The following is a 21,884-nucleotide window of genomic DNA, read 5'->3' as shown; positions in this document are numbered from 1 at the left end:
CACAAACCCTTGAATATTGTCACAGATTCACTATATGTGGCAGGGGTAGCAAATTGCACTGAGGATGCAAGTATTAGGGACACAAACAACAAACAGTTAGGAGAGCTCCTGATGCAGCTCCAGCGGGCCACATGGCAAAGGACTGCCGGCTATGCTGCTTGGCACATTCGCCGTCATCAATGGGACCAAGGACTTGGAGAGGGCAATGCGAGGGCAGATCATCTAGTGACTGTGACAAGAGAAGCCCCATTGTCGCCTCATTGACGAGCTAGAGACTCATGCAATATTCCACCAGAATGCTCGGGGTCTCCACCGAGCATATGGTCTTTCCCTGGAAGAGGCTAGGGCCATTGTAAAGGCCTGTCCTATATGCAGCCATCATAATCAAGATTTAGGGCTTGGAGCAGGAGTAAATCCAAGGGGGTTGAAGGCCAATGAAGTGTGGCAGATGGATGTCACGCACGTGCCTGCATTAGGTCGGTTAAAATACCTGCATGTTACCATTGACACTTACAGCCACATGATTTGGGCTACCCCTCAGCCTGGGGAAAAGTCAAGGGACATAAAACGGCACCTTACAGGTTGCTTCGCTGTTATGGGGGTGCCTCGTTGTATCAAAACTGACAATGGGCCTGCCTACAAAAGCAAGACAGTTATGCAATTCATGCAAACATGGGATATAAAGCACGTAACTGGCACAGCTCATTCCCCTACAGGTCAGGCAATAGTGGAACAAGCTAATGGACCTGTGAAGAGGTATCTTGAGAAATTCCAGAGCATAGTGGACCCACGTGAAAGGGTTAATAAGAGCCTGTTTGTAATGAATCATTTGTATGTGTTTGGCGACCACCAAGAACCTCCTGTAATTAGGCATCAAGTTGGCCCTACAGAAGAGCACAAACAGCCATCCATGTGGGTCTTTTACAGAGACCCCAAGACAGGACAGTGGAACAGGCCTGCAGAAGAGGTCTTTGTGGGCCAGAGTTACCTTTGTGTGTTTACCCCAACAGGCAACATCTGGGTCCCGAGCCGGTGGACCAAACTTTCTGTCGGCCATCCTGGATCCAGCAGCCAACGAGGAGGTTGCTCCAGCTCCACCTGGCAATCGACCCACTTCTCCGGCCAGCGAGACAGCTGATTGACCCTCAATTACTCAACTGGGGGACTCTTGACCAGCTGGCACAGCTGATAGCTACCTTGCCTATTACAGCACCTCGTGGCCTTGCGCACGCTATTTGTAGAAACTGTGGGGACAAGCGTTGCGGCTTTTGGATAAAGATTTTCTGTGGTGGCTGTGAGAGATCTCTGGGTGCGTCAGAGTGTGCAGACAGGATTGTGGTGTGTTGAGTGTGGTCGTGAGTGGAGAAGGAAAACAGTGCTTGCTGCATTGCAGGAGGAAACCGGATTACCTGGAATCAAGGGGTTATCCCAATATGAGAGTTGGGAGCAAAGGGAGATTGCTAGGTTAAAGTGGGAAGTACAGTGGCAAGTTAGCAGAATTAAGAGCCAAACAAAGACAAGCATCCTGCAGGAAATCTGTGGTAAACATGTTGACCTGCTAGGACATTGGACGGTTCAACCAAGGCAGATGGTGGAGCTATGTCATCACCTTAGTATTCTCCCTCCTCCTAGTAGAGTCAGCGAGCCACGTAGAAGGCGCAACAGGAGGAGGAGGGTTAGGAATTCCCTGCATGGCCCCAACTCAGCCTAAGACCAATATTTGGGTCACTCTTGCAAACCTGACAAATCAAGAGGCCATTTGTTTGTTCTTGTCTTCTCCAGGTAATCCATTTACAACCTGCTTGGTTGGGCTACCAGCGGATCCTTGGCCATGCCCTTCAAGTACACCCACCTGCAGGACCAATGATGCTAGGGCAAGTGTAGATAACTGGGAACAATGGGTTTCCCATTTTTCCATAGCATCGCAGGAACCCCAAGAATTGGAACTGATAGGCTCAGTGATGGCGGATGCATGCCTCAATTTTAACCATATAAGCCAGGTGCCAGCCAAGAACCATTCCACTATTATAACCTCCAGCATGGCTGTCTACTGAAATGCAACAGCCTGGTGCAATTATACCACAAAGAAAGTATCAATCTCATCAAATGACCCTATTCAATTGCCAGCAGGTTACTTTTTAATGTGGAGACCGCGCCTGGCCTGGTATCCCATCTATGCTGTGAGGGGGGCCATGTACAATTGGATGGCTGTCTCTACTTACACCAAACACTTCCATGATACTGAACATGAGCCGCCGCCATCGTCGAAGTAAAAGAATGGCCCATGCATTTACTGCTGACTGCAAAGATGATGTAAAATTTTGGTCCCCAGGGGCCATAATTGTGGCATCCTTTCTGGCTCCAGGGGTGACAGCAGCAGGCACCCATGCCACCCTAAATAAGTTGGGATGCTGGCTTGCGAAGCAAACCAATGCCACTTCTATGGCGCTTTCTAGCCTTTTGCTTGATGTTGATTCTATTCGCCATGCAACGCTTCAAAATAGAGCTGCAATTGATTTTCTTTTGCTTGCACAAGGCCATGGTTGTGAAGAATTTGAAGGCATGTGTTGCATGAACCTTTCTGACCATTCGCAATCCATCCACTCCCAGCTCTCTGAGTTGCAGAAGTTAACCGGAAACCTACAGGTAGAATCGGGCTTTGGTATTGATGGATGGCTCAAATCTTTAGGCCTGGGATCATGGCTACGCTCTATTGTTAAGGCTGGCATTATAGTAGGCATTATAGCTTTGTTGGTAGTATTAGTTTTGCCTTGCTTTTGCATATGCTTACAAAATCTGGTGCAAAGGATGATATCTGCTGCATTTAATCAAACATTGCTTGTGCAAAAAGAAAACAGGGGAATTGTGAAGGAATGGCTACGTGACAGGGGCCACTTTCTGGACCAAGAATCGGGAGGATGCAGCTAAGCTGGGTCTCTGCACCTGCAAAACACTGTGTCCTTGAGCATAGCTGTGGTACAATAACAAGCAGTGAGAGAGACATGAGAAAAGAAAGATGTAATCCCTAAGGTATGAGGAAGAGCTGATATCATATTATAGCCAATAGATTGCTTAGCTTTCAGAATATGTATCAGCTTATTACTTGTTGTGCATAAAAGTCTGATGCTCTCTTCAACAAACAAAGCTCGCTAAACACTCATATTGAGCATCCAAGTTTCCCTCACCGCAACATGGTCAGAGGCAGTCACAGCCATTCCATGGTGACATCCCAGGGCACCTTGGGCTGCAAAGGCACCCATCTGTCACAGGCACTCACAGGGGCTCCACGGTGACATCCCAGGAGTCCCCAGGCTGCCAAAGAGCCGGGATGTCCTAGACACTCACAGGGGTTCCTGTCAGGGGCACAGTGGGAGCTTCTAGCAATGTTTAATATTAGAGAAGCTCCTGTTGGGTCTCAATGTGCAGAAAGGAGCCCCCACAGATCCCCAAATGTCACCTTTGAGTCAGAGATGACACAGACTCAGATCAGAAGGCTAAGGGCTAAAAGCCACCTGTTTTTTCAATCCTCTTCTTTTATATCTTGTTTTGCTACAGGTGGACCTCATTGGTCATTTAATCAACACATTTCACATGATTGGCCAATTAAGACAACACCCTTCAGTAAACAACTTTATGGAAAAAAGCCAACTTATTTCAAACATTGTCGGGGCACCAGTTATTGACATTTGTTTTATGTTGGGCCTTCCTGGGGGCTCCCTTGATAGGGTAAACCCTCTGTAGCAGTTCTGTGCCAGGTAAAAGGAGATGCAAGGGACTTTTTTGGTCTTCAGCTTCTTGTTTATGGTTATCTTATCTAAAGTTCTGCATGCTGTGAACACCAGGCTCAGCATGCTGGAGAAACACCGCAAAATGGCTCTAAAATGTACAGTTTCAAGGTCTTTCAAAAATTTTCTCATCCAATTAATTTTTAAAACCTACATTATTTCTACTTATAGAAAAAAAACTCATCCCTTGACTGTCCACATAACCTCTGCCCTGTGCTTTTCTTGAACAATGACCCTGTGCCACCAACACTGCAGAAAATGGAGTAGATGGAGAAGAAGAAGACAGGGACTACACCCAAATTCCTGCATCTTGCTTCCTATCTACACCATACTAAAAATCCCAAAACCTAAATTTCTCACCCAAGGGACATAGTATGGTACTCTCTATTACCTATTTAACACTTTGGTAAATTCTAATCAATCTCAAAGTCTTGGAAGTTCTCTCAGTGGGCAAAGGTGAAAGGCAGTCAGGACCCCTCAGAGCAGACAGAGAAATATTCCCTTTGCCTTGGATTCCCACACATTTAACCTAAAATCCTTTAACTTGTGAAGTTACCCAAAAATGTTCCACGTAAGTAGGATTAGAGAGAGAAGAAACAAAGACCAACAGAAAGACAGAAGATCCATAGAAAGACACACACATAGGCACCAACTGCTGGGGTTCCAGCATCACCAACAGAGGAACCCCAGCAGAAGGCAGGATCCACACCCTGGGCTAGTCTCGTGCTCCGGCTTTTAACCCCCTGGGCCTTCATGGCCCCGCCCCTGGGGTGGGACTGCCAGTTGCTTGTCCAATCAGAGCCAGGATAGCCCCAGCTGCTGGTGTGTGATTGATTGACAGCTGGGCCAATCAGAGCTGGGTCAGCACCGCCCCTGCTGTTTGATTGACAGCTCTTCCAGGCCAGGGCTGGGGGCGGGGCTCTGTCCCACCACAAACCAAGGCCTGACCCGGCCCTGGCCCCACACGGGCATTCCGAGCATCCCAAGGTGTCTCGGGACATGGATCTCATCCAGCCTCTGACAGCCACCACGGTGACACTACAGAACCTCATGGAGCCATGGGTCAGTTGTGACAATGGAGATCCAAGGAAACGATGGTGAGACTGTGGAATCCAGGAATCATGGAATCAAGGAGACCATTGTGCAAATCATGGGCCCTATGGAAGCAAGGATCAATGATCAAACTGAGGTTTGATTGTGATTGATTTAAAATAGAAACAAGGAGCCATTGTTTCACAGCGGGGCTGCGTGGGGCCAATGGACCCTTGTGACTCTGTTGGGGCTCATGAAACCAAGAAGCCATTGTGACATTGCCAGACCTCATGGAATCAAGGAGACCATTGTGACAGTGTGGGGACCCATGAAGTCAATGGAACATGGAACAGGTCTGCCTGGTTTGGCCTCCTGGGGGCTTTCTGACAGGTCCCACTGAATTTGACATGTCAAGAGCCACTTCCCATCTGACCGTGAAGCACTGGGGCTCCGTGCTTTTATTACTATGGAAAAGAACTGTCTTTCTTGTCTTGCTACCCATGGCCAAAATTGGGATTCTGTGTCTAAAATTCTCTATATCCAAGGGTTACTCCCAGACAAAAACTGCCCATACAGTCAAGTCTGGGCAGCCTTGGCTTCTGGTGACTGCCTCTCATCTGCCCCTGCACCACTGGGGCTCACTTGTTTCCTTCCTATGGGGACCACTTTGACACTGCGGAGCATTGTGGAACCAAAGGGCCATGGTGACACTGCAGGCCCTTGTGGAACCTGTTACACTGTAGGAACTTGTGGAACCAAGGGGAACATTGTGACCCTGCAGGGTACCATGGATCCAAGGGGCCACTGTGACACTGTGGGGTCTCGTGGAACCAAGGACATCATTGTGGCTCTGTTGGGGCCGCATGGTCCCAAGGGGCCAGTGTGAAGCAGCAGAGCTTTGTGGAACCAAGAGGCCATTGCTGCATTTCAGGGCCTCGTGGAGCCAAAGAGCTGTTGTGATCCTGCAGGGCACCGTGGATCCATGGAGAGCATTATGGCATTGCAAGGCCCCATGGAACCATGGAGACCCTTGTGACACTGTGGGGCCCCATGGAAGGAAGGGGCCATTGTGACACTTTGGAGCCTTGTGGAACCAAGGTCATCTTTGTGGCTCTGTTGGGCCACATGGTCCCAAGGGGCCAGAGAAAAGTAGTGGTGTGGGAGTTAACCCAGCTGTAACTCAGAGTCAGACAGATTTTACCCCAAAAGTACTGGGTGCAAGTTTCAAGCCCTGGGAATCATTTGTTTAACTTAGGGTGAGTTTGAGAGTTCCCCCATAAGCCTTTAGTATTCTTATGCTAAGTTGTCCAAGTTCTCCTCACCTATTGGTTACTTGTTTCCCCTATAGGGTTATTGTTCTAGAGTGTTCTACCCTCAAGTGTATATTTTGTTGCTTCACCTTTATCTCAGGTCTTTGAATCCCACCCCTCATACTGTGCTCGACCTCTCCCTGTTTATTGTTTTTCACCCTGTTACTAAAGTTCTTTTTGGGCAACTCCATTGATCCTGCTTGTAGGAGTGCTGGGGGGTAGGATGGTTGGGACGGACGGAGACGAGAGATCTCTGAAGCCAGGTCTTGGAACTTGTGGTTTATTGCAAAGGGTGTGGGTGCAGGGGCCTTGTTTGGAGCTGCCAGCCATAGCTCACAGCAGGCCCGAGAGAGGAGCTCGAAAGAGGCGCCCAAAATGGATGCCCAAAAGAGGAGGAGAGTTCCCATTACAATACAATAAATCTTCTTCTGTGCTGCATATTCTAATTTTCACTAACCAATCTGGTACAGGATAAAAATCTTATAGCATTTACATACAGCCTATGAGATTACATTACCTCATTACATTACCATACTGTGTTACATTTAAAACCCTAAAAACTCCTTTTTTGGACCCCTTCTGCCAAGCTAGTAGGGTCTGCTCTGACCCTTGGACCTGTCTGCAAGCAGAGGGTCTTGTTTCATCAAAAGATTACCTTCTGCCGGCCATACCATTGTTTTCCAGTTGTTCAGTAACTAAGGCTTGGTATCTCAAAGCTTGCTTTCATTTCAATCTCCCTTATAGTTTCCATATTCTCAAAATCTTTTGCCAGGCAATCATATTTATAAGGCTTTCCTGTTTCATCTTCCCCAGCATCTGCTCCTTTTCATTTTCGCCACCCTTGCCCTGAAGTCAGGGAACCAGAAAGGTTTGTCACAGCCACCCTCATTGTGACATTTGGCGCCCGAACAGGGACCATGACATTCAGTCATGTCAGCTGGGGTTAGCTGATGGATAGGCCAGAGCTCCCCAGGATTTTGGATTGTGCTGGGCCAGCAGATTCATCATTGCTTCAAGGGACCTCGGCCAGGATCCACAGGGACAGCGACAGTTTCACCTGCGTAGGATTGCAGGTGGGTTTGGGGAAACGCAGGACAATTATTGCCCATTTTGCCACTGTGTTTTTACAATATGCACCCACATCCCATAACTGATTTGGGGTGCACCAGTGGCTGTTCCACCTAAGGCGAGAAAGAGAAAAATGGGCAGCCGGATGTCCAAAGTAGAAAGGTGCGTATATGGATGCTTTAAGTTAATTCTCACTGATCATGACCAAGTATCTTCAAAGAACAAATAAAAATCAATTGTGAAGTGGATAATGTAAAATTTTCCAGATGCCCCTGAGCCTGACTGTCCTCCCTCCATCTTGGCTCCTCCACTTCCTGCTACCACAGCCTTCTCTTCTGCCCTGAACCAAGCTCCAGACTCCACCCCCACAACTGTGGGTCACGCCCCCACTGTCAATCATTCCACCTCCACCCTGGGCTATGCTCCAGAAGGCCAGCCTGGAAGTCCACCATCCTAAATCAAGGCCCTTCCTCCCCAACACCTGACAAAATGGCAGCGCCCTTTGCCTCACCCTCCAGCAACAATATAACCCCATGATCAAAGATACTAAGCCCAACTGTCACACTATTTCTAATCCAAATGTTTCTGCTACAAGTTATTCTTCCTCCCCAGAAAACAGTTTGGACTCCTCAGAACCACCTCACACCTCAATCCCAGAAAATCCTTGGGAAAGGAAGAAGACTGGCAAATAGTCTCAAAATTACTTATTGCCCTTGTATGTTATGAAAGAAGGGGGCAGAATCCCAGGTATCAGCCATTGGTTTATGGGGAAATTAAGCAGCTGTGTAGGGCATATAATGACCATAGAAAGGACTCATCTTATTTTATTGGCCTAATGAGGGCCATGTTTACAGCGCATTTTAACCCCCTATGATTTAAAATATATTATGACCATGTTGTTGCCACCTACAGAATACACCCTGTGGGAAGGGGGATGGAAGCGTTTACTACATCAATTAATAGCAGACTATGCTAATAATGAGGCAAGGGTGGAATTGACAATCAACCATCTAGCTGGAGAAGGACAACACAGCCTAGCAGATGATCAAGCAGCAGGTATCCCCAGAGAAGTATTGGATGATATCAAAGAGATGGCTTTGAAAGCTTTAATCCAGGTATCAGATGCTAGCACACCCAGTTTGGACTACCTTGGGTGGCTGCAGCTAAAGCTTTAGGACAATCAGACCATCCTGGGTGCCTGTTAAGTAAGCAAACCAATGCTGCCTCCCTCACATTGAGTGGCTGCTCTCAGACACAGAGACCATCAGACACGCCACCTTGCAGAACAGCGATAGAGTTTTTACTCTGGGCACATGGGCATGGCTGTGTAGACTCTGAGGGTATGTGCTGCATGAACCTCTCCAGCCACAGCCAGTCAATCCACAAGAGCATTCAGGTACTGAAGGAAGGGTTCAAGAAGCTTCAAGTGGAAAACAAAGACTGGGTCAATAAACTCTTCCAATATATGGGACTAAAGGGTTGGATGATGTAGAGCTAAAACAGGACTATTAATTATCTTAGTGGTTGTTGTTGTATTGTTGATTGTCCCATGTTTGTTTGGATGCTTTTAGAAAGTCTTACAAAATTCTTTCAGTTCCATCTTTGTTGTAAAACAGAAAGGAGGAAGATACCCAACACAGGATCCTCATGGACTCCTTGGAGGAGAGAACTGGTGGCCAGGATGGCAGAAAAACCTCTCAGTATGGGAAAGAAAACCCTTAAAAGTACCTAGAAGTATTCTTAAATCCATAAAGTAGCTCAAAAACCTTGAGAATCTCAAGGCATTAATGAGCCCCACTGAATGTCAGTAAAAAGCTCTCCAGGGACTCGTTAAAGCAGATAATTGGGGCCATGATTGCACAAACCTCTCACAGAGTCTGTATCAAAAGGGAAACACCAAGTACCTTCAAATAACTGAAGTACCTTGAAGCATTAATGAGCCCCACTGAGTGTTGTTACTGACAAAGCCTCTCCAGGGACTAATTACAGCAGATAATTGGAGGCCATGATTGCACAAACCTCTCAGAGACTGCAAGGCAAAAGCCAAACCCAAAGTCCTTTGAAAAACCTGCAGTCCCTGCAGGGAGCATGAAGGAGCCCCCAGGGCCATTGCTGAGCAAGGCTCCCCAGGGACTCCTTGCAGCAGATCCTTGAGGCCACTGGGATGTGGGCTAAGGGGGGGATGCTGAGGGCAGCACAAGGGGCTGACAGTGCCCAGCCTGGCTGGGGCTGTGCCAGGAGGCCCCAGGGCCTCAGCACAATGTGTCTCCTCCCAGCCCTTGGTGGCACAGACCCTGCTGTGCCCCAGGGCACCATGACTTGGCTTCTCTTTGTCCCCACCTGTCATCACTGCCTGCAGTTCTCTGCTCTGCCTGGGGCCTGGGGACACTTGCTCAGTCGTGTCCCTCACTGGGATCCATTAAAAGTCCAAGAAACTTTGGAGTTGGATTCTGCCTTGGAGTTCTGCAGAGATTTCTTCAGCTCCCTCTCAGGGACTGATGTCCAGGGCCTGAGCACAAAGCCCCAGAGGCTCAATAAAGTCCTTGTGCTGTGTCTGTGCTGCTGAGCTGGGCTGGGCTCCTGGCTCAGAGGCAGCTCCTGGTCACCAAGAAGAGCTTCAAAAGCACATTTCTCTTGAGGAGCAGCTCTTCTGCCAGCCCAGCAGGGCTGGGGCACTGCCTGCAGCCAGCCCGGGCACAGCACAGAGGCACAGAGAGCTTCAATCAGTCAGGGCTGGGAAGGGGCTGAGAAGTGCCTGGGGCACAATCACTGCCAGCCCTTGGCAGAGGAACCTCTGGCTGCAGGACAATGCAGCTGCAGCTCCTGGAGCCATCTCCTCAAGCTGGAACATGCCAATGCCTGCAGAGCCTGTGAGTACATCCTCTGATTGTCTCTTGTGCAGAGCAGCCAGGGGTGCCCAGGGCTGTCCTGCAGAGCAGGGTCCTGCAGCCCAGGGCGCTGTGCTGGGGCAGGGACTCTGCTGCCTGCCAGGGACAGCTCTCAGCCAGCCCTGGCAGCTGCTGCCAGCACTGGGGGACAAGATCTGGCTGGGAGGAGACAGCTGGTGAGGCTTGGGAGTGTTCTCCTTGTGTGGGGAGGATGCTGCATTGTTCAGGGCTGCTCCCAGCATGGCATTTAACTGCAGAACATTTCCAAGGAGATTATACAGGGAGCACAGCAAGGCAGGGGCTTCATAAAAGGGAAAATCCTGTTGTTTTAATCTACTGCTTTGAGTTGCCTGGATGGGAAATTGCCCATATATATTTATCTTTCAGTTCAGAGTGAGAAGAATAAAAAAATTTCTCTCAGATCTGAATAAACCAGGGAGTGACAGAAATCAGCACAGGGCCCCTCACAGGCAGCATCAGTGTTGCTTTTCCAGCCTCCTCAGGGTTGCTCTGACGTTGCCATCAGAGCCTGCAGAGCCAGAGCTGCCCCTGGGCAGTGCCTGAGCTGGGAGGGCTCTGCAGGGCAGAGCTGAGCCCCCAGGGCTGGGCTGGGCTCTGGCAGCACTGGCAGGGCCCAGCCCTGGGCACAGGGAAGCAGCTGCTGGCAGGGACAGCTCCAGGCAGCAGAGCCCTGGGCAGGCAGTGGGGGGAAAGTGCCCCCAGGCTGTGCTGGGATATTTCAAGTCCTCTCCAAACCCAACTATTCCATGATGACTTTTCTTACAGATCCCCATGTGCAGCCCCAGCAAATGTCCAACAGCAGCTCCATCAGGCACTTCCTCCTGCTGGCATTGGCAGACACGCGGCAGCTGCAGCTCCTGCACTTCTGCCTCTTGCTGGGCATCTCCCTGGCTGCCCTCCTGGGCAACGGCCTCATCATCAGCGCCGTAGCCTGCGGCCACCACCTGCACACGCCCATGTTCTTCTTCCTGCTCAACCTGGCCCTCACTGACCTGGGCTCCATCTGCACCACTGTCCCCAAAGCCATGCACAATTCCCTCTGGGACACCAGGAACATCTCCTACTCAGGATGTGCTGCACAGCTCTTTTTCTTTATGTTTTTCCTTGGAGCAGAATATTTCCTCCTGACCCTCATGTGCTACGACCGCTACGTGTCCATCTGCAAACCCCTGCACTACGGGACCCTCCTGGGCAGCAGAGCTTCTGCCCACATGGCAGCAGCTGCCTGGGCCAGTGCCTTTCTCTATTCACTGCTGCACACGGCCAATACATTTTCCCTGCCCCTGTGCCATGGCAATGCCCTGGGCCAGTTCTTCTGTGAAATCCCTCAGATCCTCAAGCTCTCCTGCTCCAAATCCTATCTCAGGGAACTTGGGCTTCTTGCTGTTAGTGGCTGTTTGGTATTTGGCTGTTTTGTGTTCATTGTTTTCTCCTATGTGCAGATCTTCAGGGCTGTGCTGAGGATCCCCTCTGAGCAGGGACGGCACAAAGCCTTTTCCACCTGCCTCCCTCACCTGGCTGTGCTCTCCCTGTTCATCAGCACAGGCACAATTGCTCACCTGAAGCCCTTCTCCATCTCCTCCCCATTCCTGGATCTGGCCCTGTCAGTTCTGTACTCGGTGGTGCCTCCAGCCCTGAACCCCCTCATCTACAGCCTGAGGAACCAGGAGCTCAAGGCTGCAGTGTGGACACTGATGAGTGGATGCTTTCAGGAACGTTAAACTGTTGGCCAATTTCTGCAAATCACTTTTTAAAAAAGTAATGTTTGATACTTCTTGTTGGTTTCATTTCTGAGATAATTTTTCTTAGTTTTATTTTATAATATAGTCCACAAATAAATGTCATTGTTTGCGCCATTTCTCATTTTGTTTCTCTCCACCTCCCTTATGGCTACAGATTGTGTCAATGAGGGGCTGCACTCCGTGTGGCTTTAAAGGAACTAAAGGATGTCCCAGCAGAGTTTTCTGCAGAGATGCCCTTTTGTTGCCTTCTCTGGAGCTGCAGCAGCAATGTCTGTGTGCAGAGCTGGAGCAGATCAGTGCTGGCCCAGCAGCTGTGCCCAGCAGCAGCAGCAGCACTTGGTGTTGCCAGTGCTGCTGCCGTGGCCCTGCCCCGCTGCCCTGGTGGCCCTGGTGTTGCTGCAGGGCCTGAGTGCTCTCGGGGCCGGGCACAGCCCTGGGGGTGGCAGTGCCGGGGCTGCAGCAGGGACAGGCCATGGGCACTGCTGGGGCAGCGCTGACGCCTCAGGCCAGGCCCTGGGGGCTCCAGGCTCCTTGCCCAGGCTCTCTCAAGAACACGGCCAGGCCAATGCTCAGCACAGAAACCCCCGTGAGCAGCCCCAGGCTGGCCGTGGGCAGGCTGGGGGCAAACAGCATGGCTGGGGCTCTGCAAGGGCCCTGGGGCAGACGGGAAGGAGCAGCAGAGCAGGGGCTGATCCATGCCCAGTGCGCTGCACAGCCCAGGGCAGCGTCCCAGAGCCTCCTCATGCAGCTGCCAACAACATCCCCGCTCTGCAGCCCTGGCCTCTCCCCCAGCTCACACAGGTGCCCCATCCTTGCAGGCACACACATGGCAGCACTGCCTCAGCAGCCCCTCTTTGCATTGCACACAGCAGGGGGAGCACCCCCATGCTGTTGCTGTGGGGACATGAACCTGAGGGAGCACAAATGCCATCAGCCCCTGGGGCCAGCAAGGGCTGGGGGACACCAGGGAAAGCACTCAGCTTTGTCCTGGCCTCTGCACTCAGCCAGAAAGTTTGTTCCCATCAGCAGGGAGTTTCCTGTGCCACTGCAGATGCTGTTGCTCAGAGCCAGGGCTGCCTGGCAGCCACCCCCAAACTGCCCTGGGCATTTCCTTGGCTGCACCTTTGCTTTCTTTACTATTCCCTGCTACAAATTTTTTCCTCTTTCCCAGCCCTATTGCCTCCCCTGCAAACAGCCCATGCCTGTTTGCCCTTTCCTCTCTGGCCCCACTCCCCATTGCAGTTCCTGGCTTGGCCCCATGGGAACGTCCCTTGGGCAGCAGGATCATCCTACAAGTGCTGCAGGAATTGTCTGCAGGCTCCTGCAGTGCCTGCTGCTGCTCCCTTGCCAGAGGCACCCCAGGCCAGGGGGGCACATCTGGGCTGCTGTGTCTGGCTCTGGGGCTCCCTGTTCTGGGCAATGAGGAGGAGCTGCAGACGCTCTGCAGGACTGACAGGATGGGCTTTGGGGCTGCCAGGAGAAGCTGAGGGACCTGGGCTGCTGGAGCTTCTGAAGAGGCCCAGGGCTCATCCTGCAACTGCTCCAAGGGTGGTTTCAGAGAATCCCAGAATCAGCAAGGTTGGAAAAGGCCTTGGAGATCATCAAGTCCAACCTGTGCCCTGACACCGCCTTGTCCCCCCTGAGCCTCCTCTTCTCCAGGAGTAACAACCCCAGCTCCCTCAGCCACTCCTCAGAGGACTTGTGTTCCAGACCCCTCTCCAGCCTTGTTGCCCTTCTCTGGACACACTCCAGCCCCTCCATGTCCTTCCTAAATTGGAGGGCCCAGGACTGGACACAGCACTCGAGGTGCTGCCCAACCAGTCCCCAGCACAGGGGAAGAATCCCTGCCCTGCTCCTGCTGGCCACACCATTCCTGATCCAGGCCAGGAGCCATTGGCCTTCTTGCCCACCTGGGCACACTGCTGCCTCATGTCCAGCCTGCTGTCCATCAGTCCCTGCAGGTCCCTTTCTGCCTGGCTTCCCTCCAGCCACTCTGTCCCCAGCCTGTAGTGCAGCAGGGGTTGTTGTGGCCGAAATGCAGGACCCGGCACTGGGACTTGTTAAACCTCTCCTTGCTGGATTTGGTCCCTGGATCCAGCCTGTCCAGGGCCCTGTGCAGAGCCCTCCTACCCTCCTGCAGATCAACACTCCCAGACAACTTGGTGTCACCAGGGTTCCATGAGGCCCCAGAGTGTCCCAATGGTTTCCATGATTCCATGAGGCCTCCCAGTGTCACAATGTTCCTTTGGTTCCATGGGACCCCTTGGTGTCACAAAGTCCCTTGGATCCTTGGGCCCTGCAGTGTCACAATGGCACTGTTGTCCACCAAGGACCTGCAGTGTCACAATGGATCCTTGGTTCCATGAGGTCTGGCAGTGCAGCAATGCTCTCCTTGGTTCCACAGTGTCACAATGGCCTCTTGGTCCCAAGGGTCACCACAGTGTCAAACATGTTTCCTTCATTCCATGAGTCCCTGAGGAGCAGCCCTGGCCCCTTGGTTCCTCGGGGCCCTGCAGTGTCACAATGGCCCCATCATGACACCAGGTCCTGCAGTGTCACAATGCTCTGCATGGTTCCACAAGGCCCTGCAGGGTCACAGTGGCCTCTGTGGTTCCACCAGGACCCAGACTGTCACCATGGACTCCTTGCTTCCATCCAGCCCCACAGTGTCACAATGGCCCCTTGGCTCTGTGCTGCCATGTCGTACACAGTGTCACCATGGTCCTCTTGGTGCCACCAGGCCCCACAGTGTCACAATGGCCCCTTGCTTCCCCAGGGCCCTGCAGTGTCACAATCATCAGAGAATCAACCAGGCTGGAAATGACCTTGGAGAGCATCAAGTCCAACCTGGGACCCAACACCACCTTGTCACCCAGACCATGGCACTGAGTGCCACATTCAGTCTTTCCTTAAACACTTCCATGGATGGTGACTCACCCACCTCCCTGGACAGCCCATTCCATTGCCCAACCACAGAATCACAGCCCTGGTGCTGCTGGCCATACCGTTCCTGATCCATTGGAGTGCCAGTGGTTGGATGAGGGAAATGGTGGGGAGGGGATAGGGACAAAGTGTTCTAGATTGTCATCCATTAAGTGTCTTGATTTTCATATCTGTTCAGACTGGATTAGAAGGTACTAGAGGTCAATATCAATAGGAGATTGCTGATACCAATCTACAAACAGGAAAAAAAAACTTAACATGACAAAACACTTCTTTCTGCATTGTTTTCAATACAGTGTATTCACTTAGAATACACTTCTGAAATCTGTCTAATTATTCACAGAATTTAATAAAAACATAGACTATTCCCTGTGGCTGTTGTTGTTCTGGAATTTTGCATAAATGTTTATGAGCTTTCCTGACTGAATTCCTGAACTGAAGAGCTCAAGAAAGAAGAGGCCTCTGGAGTAGTAAAACTCATCAGCAACCTCCAAGTGGCTGAGGATCCATGCCCATCAGAGCAGCAATGAACAGAAATGGGCACAGCTTTGTGGCTGCCCCAGCTTTGGCATGGGCCCTGGGCCTGGAGCAGGAGCAGCTCTTGAGGGCCCCAAGGCCGGGGCTCTGGTGCTGCCCTGGGCAGATGGGATGGCAGCAGGGGCTGCAGAGCTCTCAGCACCTCAGGCCGAGGGGAGCAGGGCAGCCAGGGAGCCTCCTTTGGCCTTGGCCCAGCACCTTCGCCCATGGCTGGGGCTGAGTCCTGTGGCAGCTGCAGCTGCTGCTGTGCCCTTGGCAGGGGCTGAGGCCGTGGGGCCAGTGCCCAGAGCAGCCTGGCCTGAGCAGAGCTGTGGGGCCAGAGCCGGCTGGGCTGGGCTGGGCTCAGAGAGGCCCTTGGTGCTGCCCAGAGCTCAGGGCAGCTGGCAGAGTTTGCAGGGAGCTGGGCTCAGAGAGCCTGGCCCAGAAACCATCAGTGTCCATCTCAGCCTGGCTGAGCGTGCAGGGGCAGGACTCAGGCCAGGCCTTGTGGGGCAGGGCTGGGGCCTGTGCAAGGCATTGCAAACAGGCAAGTGGCCCAGAGAGGAGGCTGCTCTGTGCCCTTGGTGGCATGGACAGAGCAGGGAGGGGGCCCAGGACATTTGTCAGCGCCAGCCTCTGTGCCCATGCATTGGCAGCCCTGGCTGCTGAGCCCAGCTTTGGCCTGGGCTGAGTTTGGCTGTGGCCCAGCTCCATCCTCCTGCGGGGCTCAGGGCCTGTTCCCGGCCATGGCCAGCCCTGGCTGCCTCTCTGCTGGCCCAGAGGCCGGCAGAGCCCGGGGCAGGGCTGTCTGTGCAGCCCCACAGGTGCCACGGGCTCTGCAGGAGCTGGCAGAGGCTGCCCAGCAGGGAGGCCATGGGGCACAGAGCCCCAAGGCTGCTGTGGGCACCACGGCACAGGGGCCGTTCCCAGCCGCAATGCTCCTGGCCTGGGCTGGGCCTGCACAGGGGCTGGGCCACCATGGCTGGGCCAGCACAGGGCCACAAAGGGGCCACGCAGCTGCTGCCGAGGCTGACAGCAAGGCCAGGCACACACAAGCAATTGCTGAGCATGGCCTGCGCTGCCCAGGCCTGACTGTGCCAAAGGCAGAGCTCAGCTGCCCTTGGGGGCTGCAGCAACACTCCAGAGCCCAAAGAGCCTCCATGGCTGGAGGTGCTGGAGACCAAGGCTGCAGCAGGGAAATGCAGGGCTGCTGCGGGATGGGGAGGCCATTGAATTCCAGCACACACCTCAGCTCTCTGATGATCCCAGCACCATGCTGGGCCCTGTTTCAGACTGGAGCAGAGCAGATGTTGATGGGACAGGAGCCCTGCGGGGCTCTCAGGGACCTGCAGCTTGCAAGGTGCTCTGCTCTCCCTCAGGTGCTCTTGGAGAGATCCAATCCCAGCTGGGCACCTCAGGGCACAAGTGGCACTGCCTGTTCATGGGCACACAGCTGATGTCTGCCTGGAAAGGGGCACAGGTTTCAATACCTGTTAGTTTCATAATATACAAACAAATCTTTATTATCTGGGTCACTTGAGTAATTTTAAGAAACGGCAAACTTTTCCCAGCAGGAATAGGAATTTCCTGGATCCACTGGATTCTTCTACTGATGGCAGGAAAAGAAATACTCATCTTCCCCTCTACCTTTGCCACTGACATTCACTCTAATATTTAATGACCCCACTTCTTCAGGTGTTTCTTGCTCTCCTGTTGAAATGTCCATGTCTAAGAACATATCTTCATTTAGAGCAACTGGATCTATGTCCTTTCCATCACTCCCAGATTTTCTCATCCAGATGGTCTCTGGTCATTCAAGTGCCTCTCAAATGACTGGTTTCAAGCTTTGAGCTTCAGCTAGTTGCCAGTCTTTCTGAAGTTCAAATATACACCGCATTAGTGGTATATATTTCAACTTCACATATTACATATACAACTCCACATTACATATAAACTTCCTAATTGTGTTTATATGTATTATAGAATTACCTTTGCTTATCTCTGTCTAAAACTGTTCTGTAAGAAATCCCTTGGGGATGGTGGACATGTCAGAAGCTGCTGGGACATCCCAGAGAGCTGAGGAAGAGCTGTGATGGTTATTAAACTGTTCAAATGTTCATCTTCTATTTGTTGGCAAGAAACTTTTCTGTGCCTCTGATTGTCACCAGGCCCTGAGCCCAAAGGACACAAACCTGATGAGTTGTGGTTTCCACTGCAGGGGCTGCACTTGGACCTTGGCTCTGCACAGGAGAGCTCTTCATCCCCTTTCTCCCCTTTCTCTCTTTTCCTCCCTCTGGGCATGGAGGGAGCTCCTGACTCCAGTTTGTGACTCGTGTGTGCAAAGAGCAAATCTGGGCAGAATTGGGGCAGGGAGGGTTTGGGGAGACCTTGGGATCTGTGCTGGGCACAGAAGGTGTTTTCCATTGCTCTGAGACTGTCTGCTGTGCAAAGTGGATTTAATATCCAGCAGAGGAATGACTTTTGCATTTGATGGAGCTGTGCCTTCCCTTGGCTTTGTTGGCTGACAAGAAATGAACATCCCTCTGTGTCTCGGGCAGCTCCTTCTCCAAGGAAAGCAGGTGGGAGTTGGAGCCAAGGAGCTGAAAGCTGCAGGTGCAGCCTGGGCTGGAGGGAGCTGAGATTTGCACAAGGCTGCTGTGAGTGCCAGGGCTTGGATGGGGGAAATGGTGGGGTGGGGGTAGGGACAGAGTCTGATTGATTGTCAGCCATGAAGGGTCTTGATATTCATATCTGTTCAAACTGCATGAGGAGGTACCTGGATTCAGTGTCAATTGGAGATTGCACATGTCAATGAATTAACAGGAAAACAAAACTAAACAGGACCTAAAAAATGTTTTCTCGCTGTCTTTTTAAATATCATGTATTCAGTTTGAATACACTACTGAGATCTACTTAACCACAAAGGATTTGAAAATTAAAATCAAATGATTCCCAGAGGCTTGGCTGTTCAGGTGTTCTGAATGTTAATGAGCCCTGGGACACTGAATTCCTGCACTGAAGAGCTGAAGGCTGAACAAGCCTCTGGAGCAGGGAAATTCAGCAGCAGCCTCCAAGTTGCTGAGGATGTCAGCAGCCCTCACTGAGGCCATCCCTGCCCAGAGACCGTGGGGGAATGGGCAGACAAGGAGAGCGTCCCTGGGGCTGGGGCAGCACAACTCAGAGGCACCAGCGGCTCCAGCTGGGCAATGGAGTGTTGGATGGGGCTGGGAAAGCCCTGCCTGGGCTGGGCCAAACAGCACAGACAAGCCCTGACCCCCATCCCCCCAAACAACTCTCTCAAGGAGACATTTAAAAGGAATTGCAGTTGTTTGTGTCCTCTGAGTTTTATGTGCTGGAGAAATACCAACAAGAGATTCTCAGGTGCCCAAAACAACCAAGCAGTCTTTACTGGGAGCTTTAAAAAATTAGAGAAACTTTGGCAAAACGTTTATTATGACATTGATTCAACAAAAACCACTTTTCAAAGCATTGACTTGGCCTATTCAGCTTTGCCAATTCTAAGACTGTTCTATTTAAATTGAATCAAAATTTGCAAAAAGAGGGAATTAGAAGATGAAGACACAGAAAGAGAAAAAGACAAAATAGATACAGAGAAGTACACACACAGCTACCAACTCCTGGAGTCCAGTGGTGTTAGGATGGAAATTCCAAGAGGATCCAGGGTCAAGATGTGTGCTTGCCTTGTGGTCAGCCTTCAATACCCCTTGGCCTCCCTGGGCCCTTCCCCCAGGTGGGGCTTGGGCTCATTTGGTCCCTCAGGAGCTGGGCTGGGGGCTGCAGAGGTGGCTGTGGAGCATTGCCTGTGCTGTGCCAGGGACTGGCAGCCACTGCTGGGCTGGGATAGAGGCTCTAGGGGGATTGGGGTTCCAGGGCAGGGCAGGGCTGGGCTTCCAGGGCAGGGCAAGGCTGGACCTGCCCCTTCCTCCCCCACACATGAAAGGTTTTGAGCCAACAGTCTCCTTGGGACTGTCACAATAGGGAATGCTGGAGGTGAAATTCCAATTCTGGCCATGGGCACCTGGACTAGAAGGGCAGTTCTTATTCCTAGGAAGCGAAGTACAGAGCCCCAGTGTTTGGAAGGCAGGCGAGATCATCACTAGGCCAAGGCCAGCCTGTCTTGTCAGGAATGGCAAATTTTGTCTGGGACCAGACTTTGAATTTACGGAATTTTGGAGGTGGAACCACAATCTCAGCCCTGTGTGCCTGGAGAAGCAGGACATTTCTTTCCCATAGGAAGGAAAGTACAGAGCCTTCCCCAATGTTTTGGGGACAGATGGAAAATGTCCCTTGTGAAACCACTGAGATACAGACTTGTCCTGGCAATATTCCTATGGAACAATCCCTGTGTATAAGGAAATTTGGAGCTGAAATCCCTGAAGTTCTGGGCATGGGTGCTTGGAGGAGGACAGATCTTTTCCATTGGAAAGGAAAGCATGGAGCCCGAGTGTTTCAGCAGCAGAAGAGAAGAGACCCTCAACATGCCAAGGTCAGTTGGACCAGTCGGGTGGTCCATGGGAGGCCAAACCAGCCAGACCTGTTCTGTGTAACCTTGGTTTTGTGGGGGCTCACAGTGTCACAATGGCCCCATGATTACAGGAAGACCTGCAGTGTCACAATGGACCCTTGGTTCAATGGGGTCCCACAATGTTACAATGGCCCCTAGGTTCCAGAAGGCCCTGCAGTGTCACAATGGTCCCAAGGATTCCATGAGGCCTTGCAGTGTCACAGTCGTCTCTGTAGTTCCCCAGGCCCCACAGTGTCACGGGACTCCTCTGTTCCATGAGCCCTGCAATGTCCCAATGGACCTTTGGACCCTGGGGGTTTGCAGTGTCACAATGGTCTCCTTTGGCTCCACAGTGTCACAATGGACCACTGATGACACAAGGCCCTGCAATGTCACATTGGACCTTTGGTTCCATGCAGCCCTGCAGTATCACAAAGGCCTCTTGGTTTCACCAGCCCCACAGTATCACAATGGTCCTCTTGGTTGTGTGGGGACCCCCAGGGTCACAATGGTCTCACTGGTTCCATGAGGCCTGACAGTGTCACAATGCTTTGCTTATTCCATGGGGCCTTATAGTGTCACAATGGTCTCCATGATCCCATGAGTCCCCTCAGTGTCACAATGGCCCCTTGATTTCATGACGCTGTGAAGTGTCTTAGTGGTCTCTCCATTGCTTCATGAGGCCTTGCAATGTCACAATGAACCTTTAGCTCCATGGGGTCTCGCAGTGTCACAATGGCCCCTTGGTTCCATCACACCCCAAAGTGTCACAATGGTCTCCACAGTTCCATGAGGCCCCGTGGTGTCACAATGGACCCTTGGTTTGATGGGGCCGCTCAGTGTCACAATAATCCCTGCATTCCATGGAGACACACAGTGTCACTATGCTCCCCTAGGTTCCATGAGGCCCAGCAATGTCACAGTGCTCTCCATGATTCCATGAGGTGCCACAGTGTCACAATGGTCCCTTGGTCTCACAGGGCCCCAGAGTGTCACAATGGTCCCTTGGTCTCACAGGGCCCCACAGAGTCACAAAGGTCCCTTGGTTCCATGGGCCCTGTGCTGCTGCATTCCCCCCTCCCCTTCTCAGGCCGCCCTGCCAGCTGAGAAATGCTCCTTGGGGCTCGGCCTTGGCCAACAGCCCCTGGGCTCAGCTCCTCTGCAGCTCATCACAAACACTGTCTGCTCCAAGCACTGCTGCTGCCCAACCAGCTCCTGCTTTCTGTAGGAGCAGCCCTGGGAACTGCTTCTGTTCCCTCAGTGGCACAACATCCCTGTTCTCACACTGCCAAAGAAAGCTGTTGGTGCCAAGTGTGGCCAGGATGAGCCATTGCTGGGACTGAAGCCCCTCTCTTGGGGCCCTGCAAACAGCGCTCCAAAAGGAGCCCTTGGAGCTCTCCTGGGCCAGCGACTCCCTCTGAGTGGGGCCTCTCCCAGCCGGGAACTCTCCCGTTCGCTGCACTCGGGGATCCCCAACAACGACGGAGCCTGGGCCGATCCCCCCACTCCTCCAGGCTCAACCCCTCACCCGCTGGGGAGATGCCAAAGGATCCACAGGGAGCATTTCCTGGCCTCAGGGGAATTTCTCCCAGGTGCCTTGCACTGACTCTTTGTGTCTGTGTGCACACAGGAGTGCCTGTGCTGGGGAAATGCGGCAGAAATGCTGCTCTCTGAGGGGTTTGAGTGCCTTGGATAGCTGAGTCACTCAGATATCCAGATATCAGTAAGTAAGGTTAAGTCATGAGGTCTAAGCTAAGTTAAATGCTGCTAAGAGTTGTTCTTTTGCTAAGTTGTTAAGTTTAATTTAATTTATTTGTTTAAGTTTTGTTAAGTGTTATTCCTCTGTTAAATTTCAAAGTCATAGGTTATAAGTTTGGTTAAATACTGTTAAGTGCTGTTCTTCTGCTAAATTGTCAAGTTGAAGGCATCAGTTAAGGTTAAGGTGTAAGTTAAAGCTGTCCAGTTAAGTTTGAGCTCTGCTAAGCATTAGGCCATATTCCTTTTATCCTTGCCTTCACTGTCCTTGTGTCACACACACGCACAGGGACAGTTCT

Source organism: Agelaius phoeniceus, chromosome 7 (genome assembly GCF_051311805.1).
Source record: "Agelaius phoeniceus isolate bAgePho1 chromosome 7, bAgePho1.hap1, whole genome shotgun sequence".
Lineage (NCBI taxonomy): Eukaryota > Metazoa > Chordata > Aves > Passeriformes > Icteridae > Agelaius > Agelaius phoeniceus.
Note: the sequence above shows the minus strand (reverse complement) of the source record.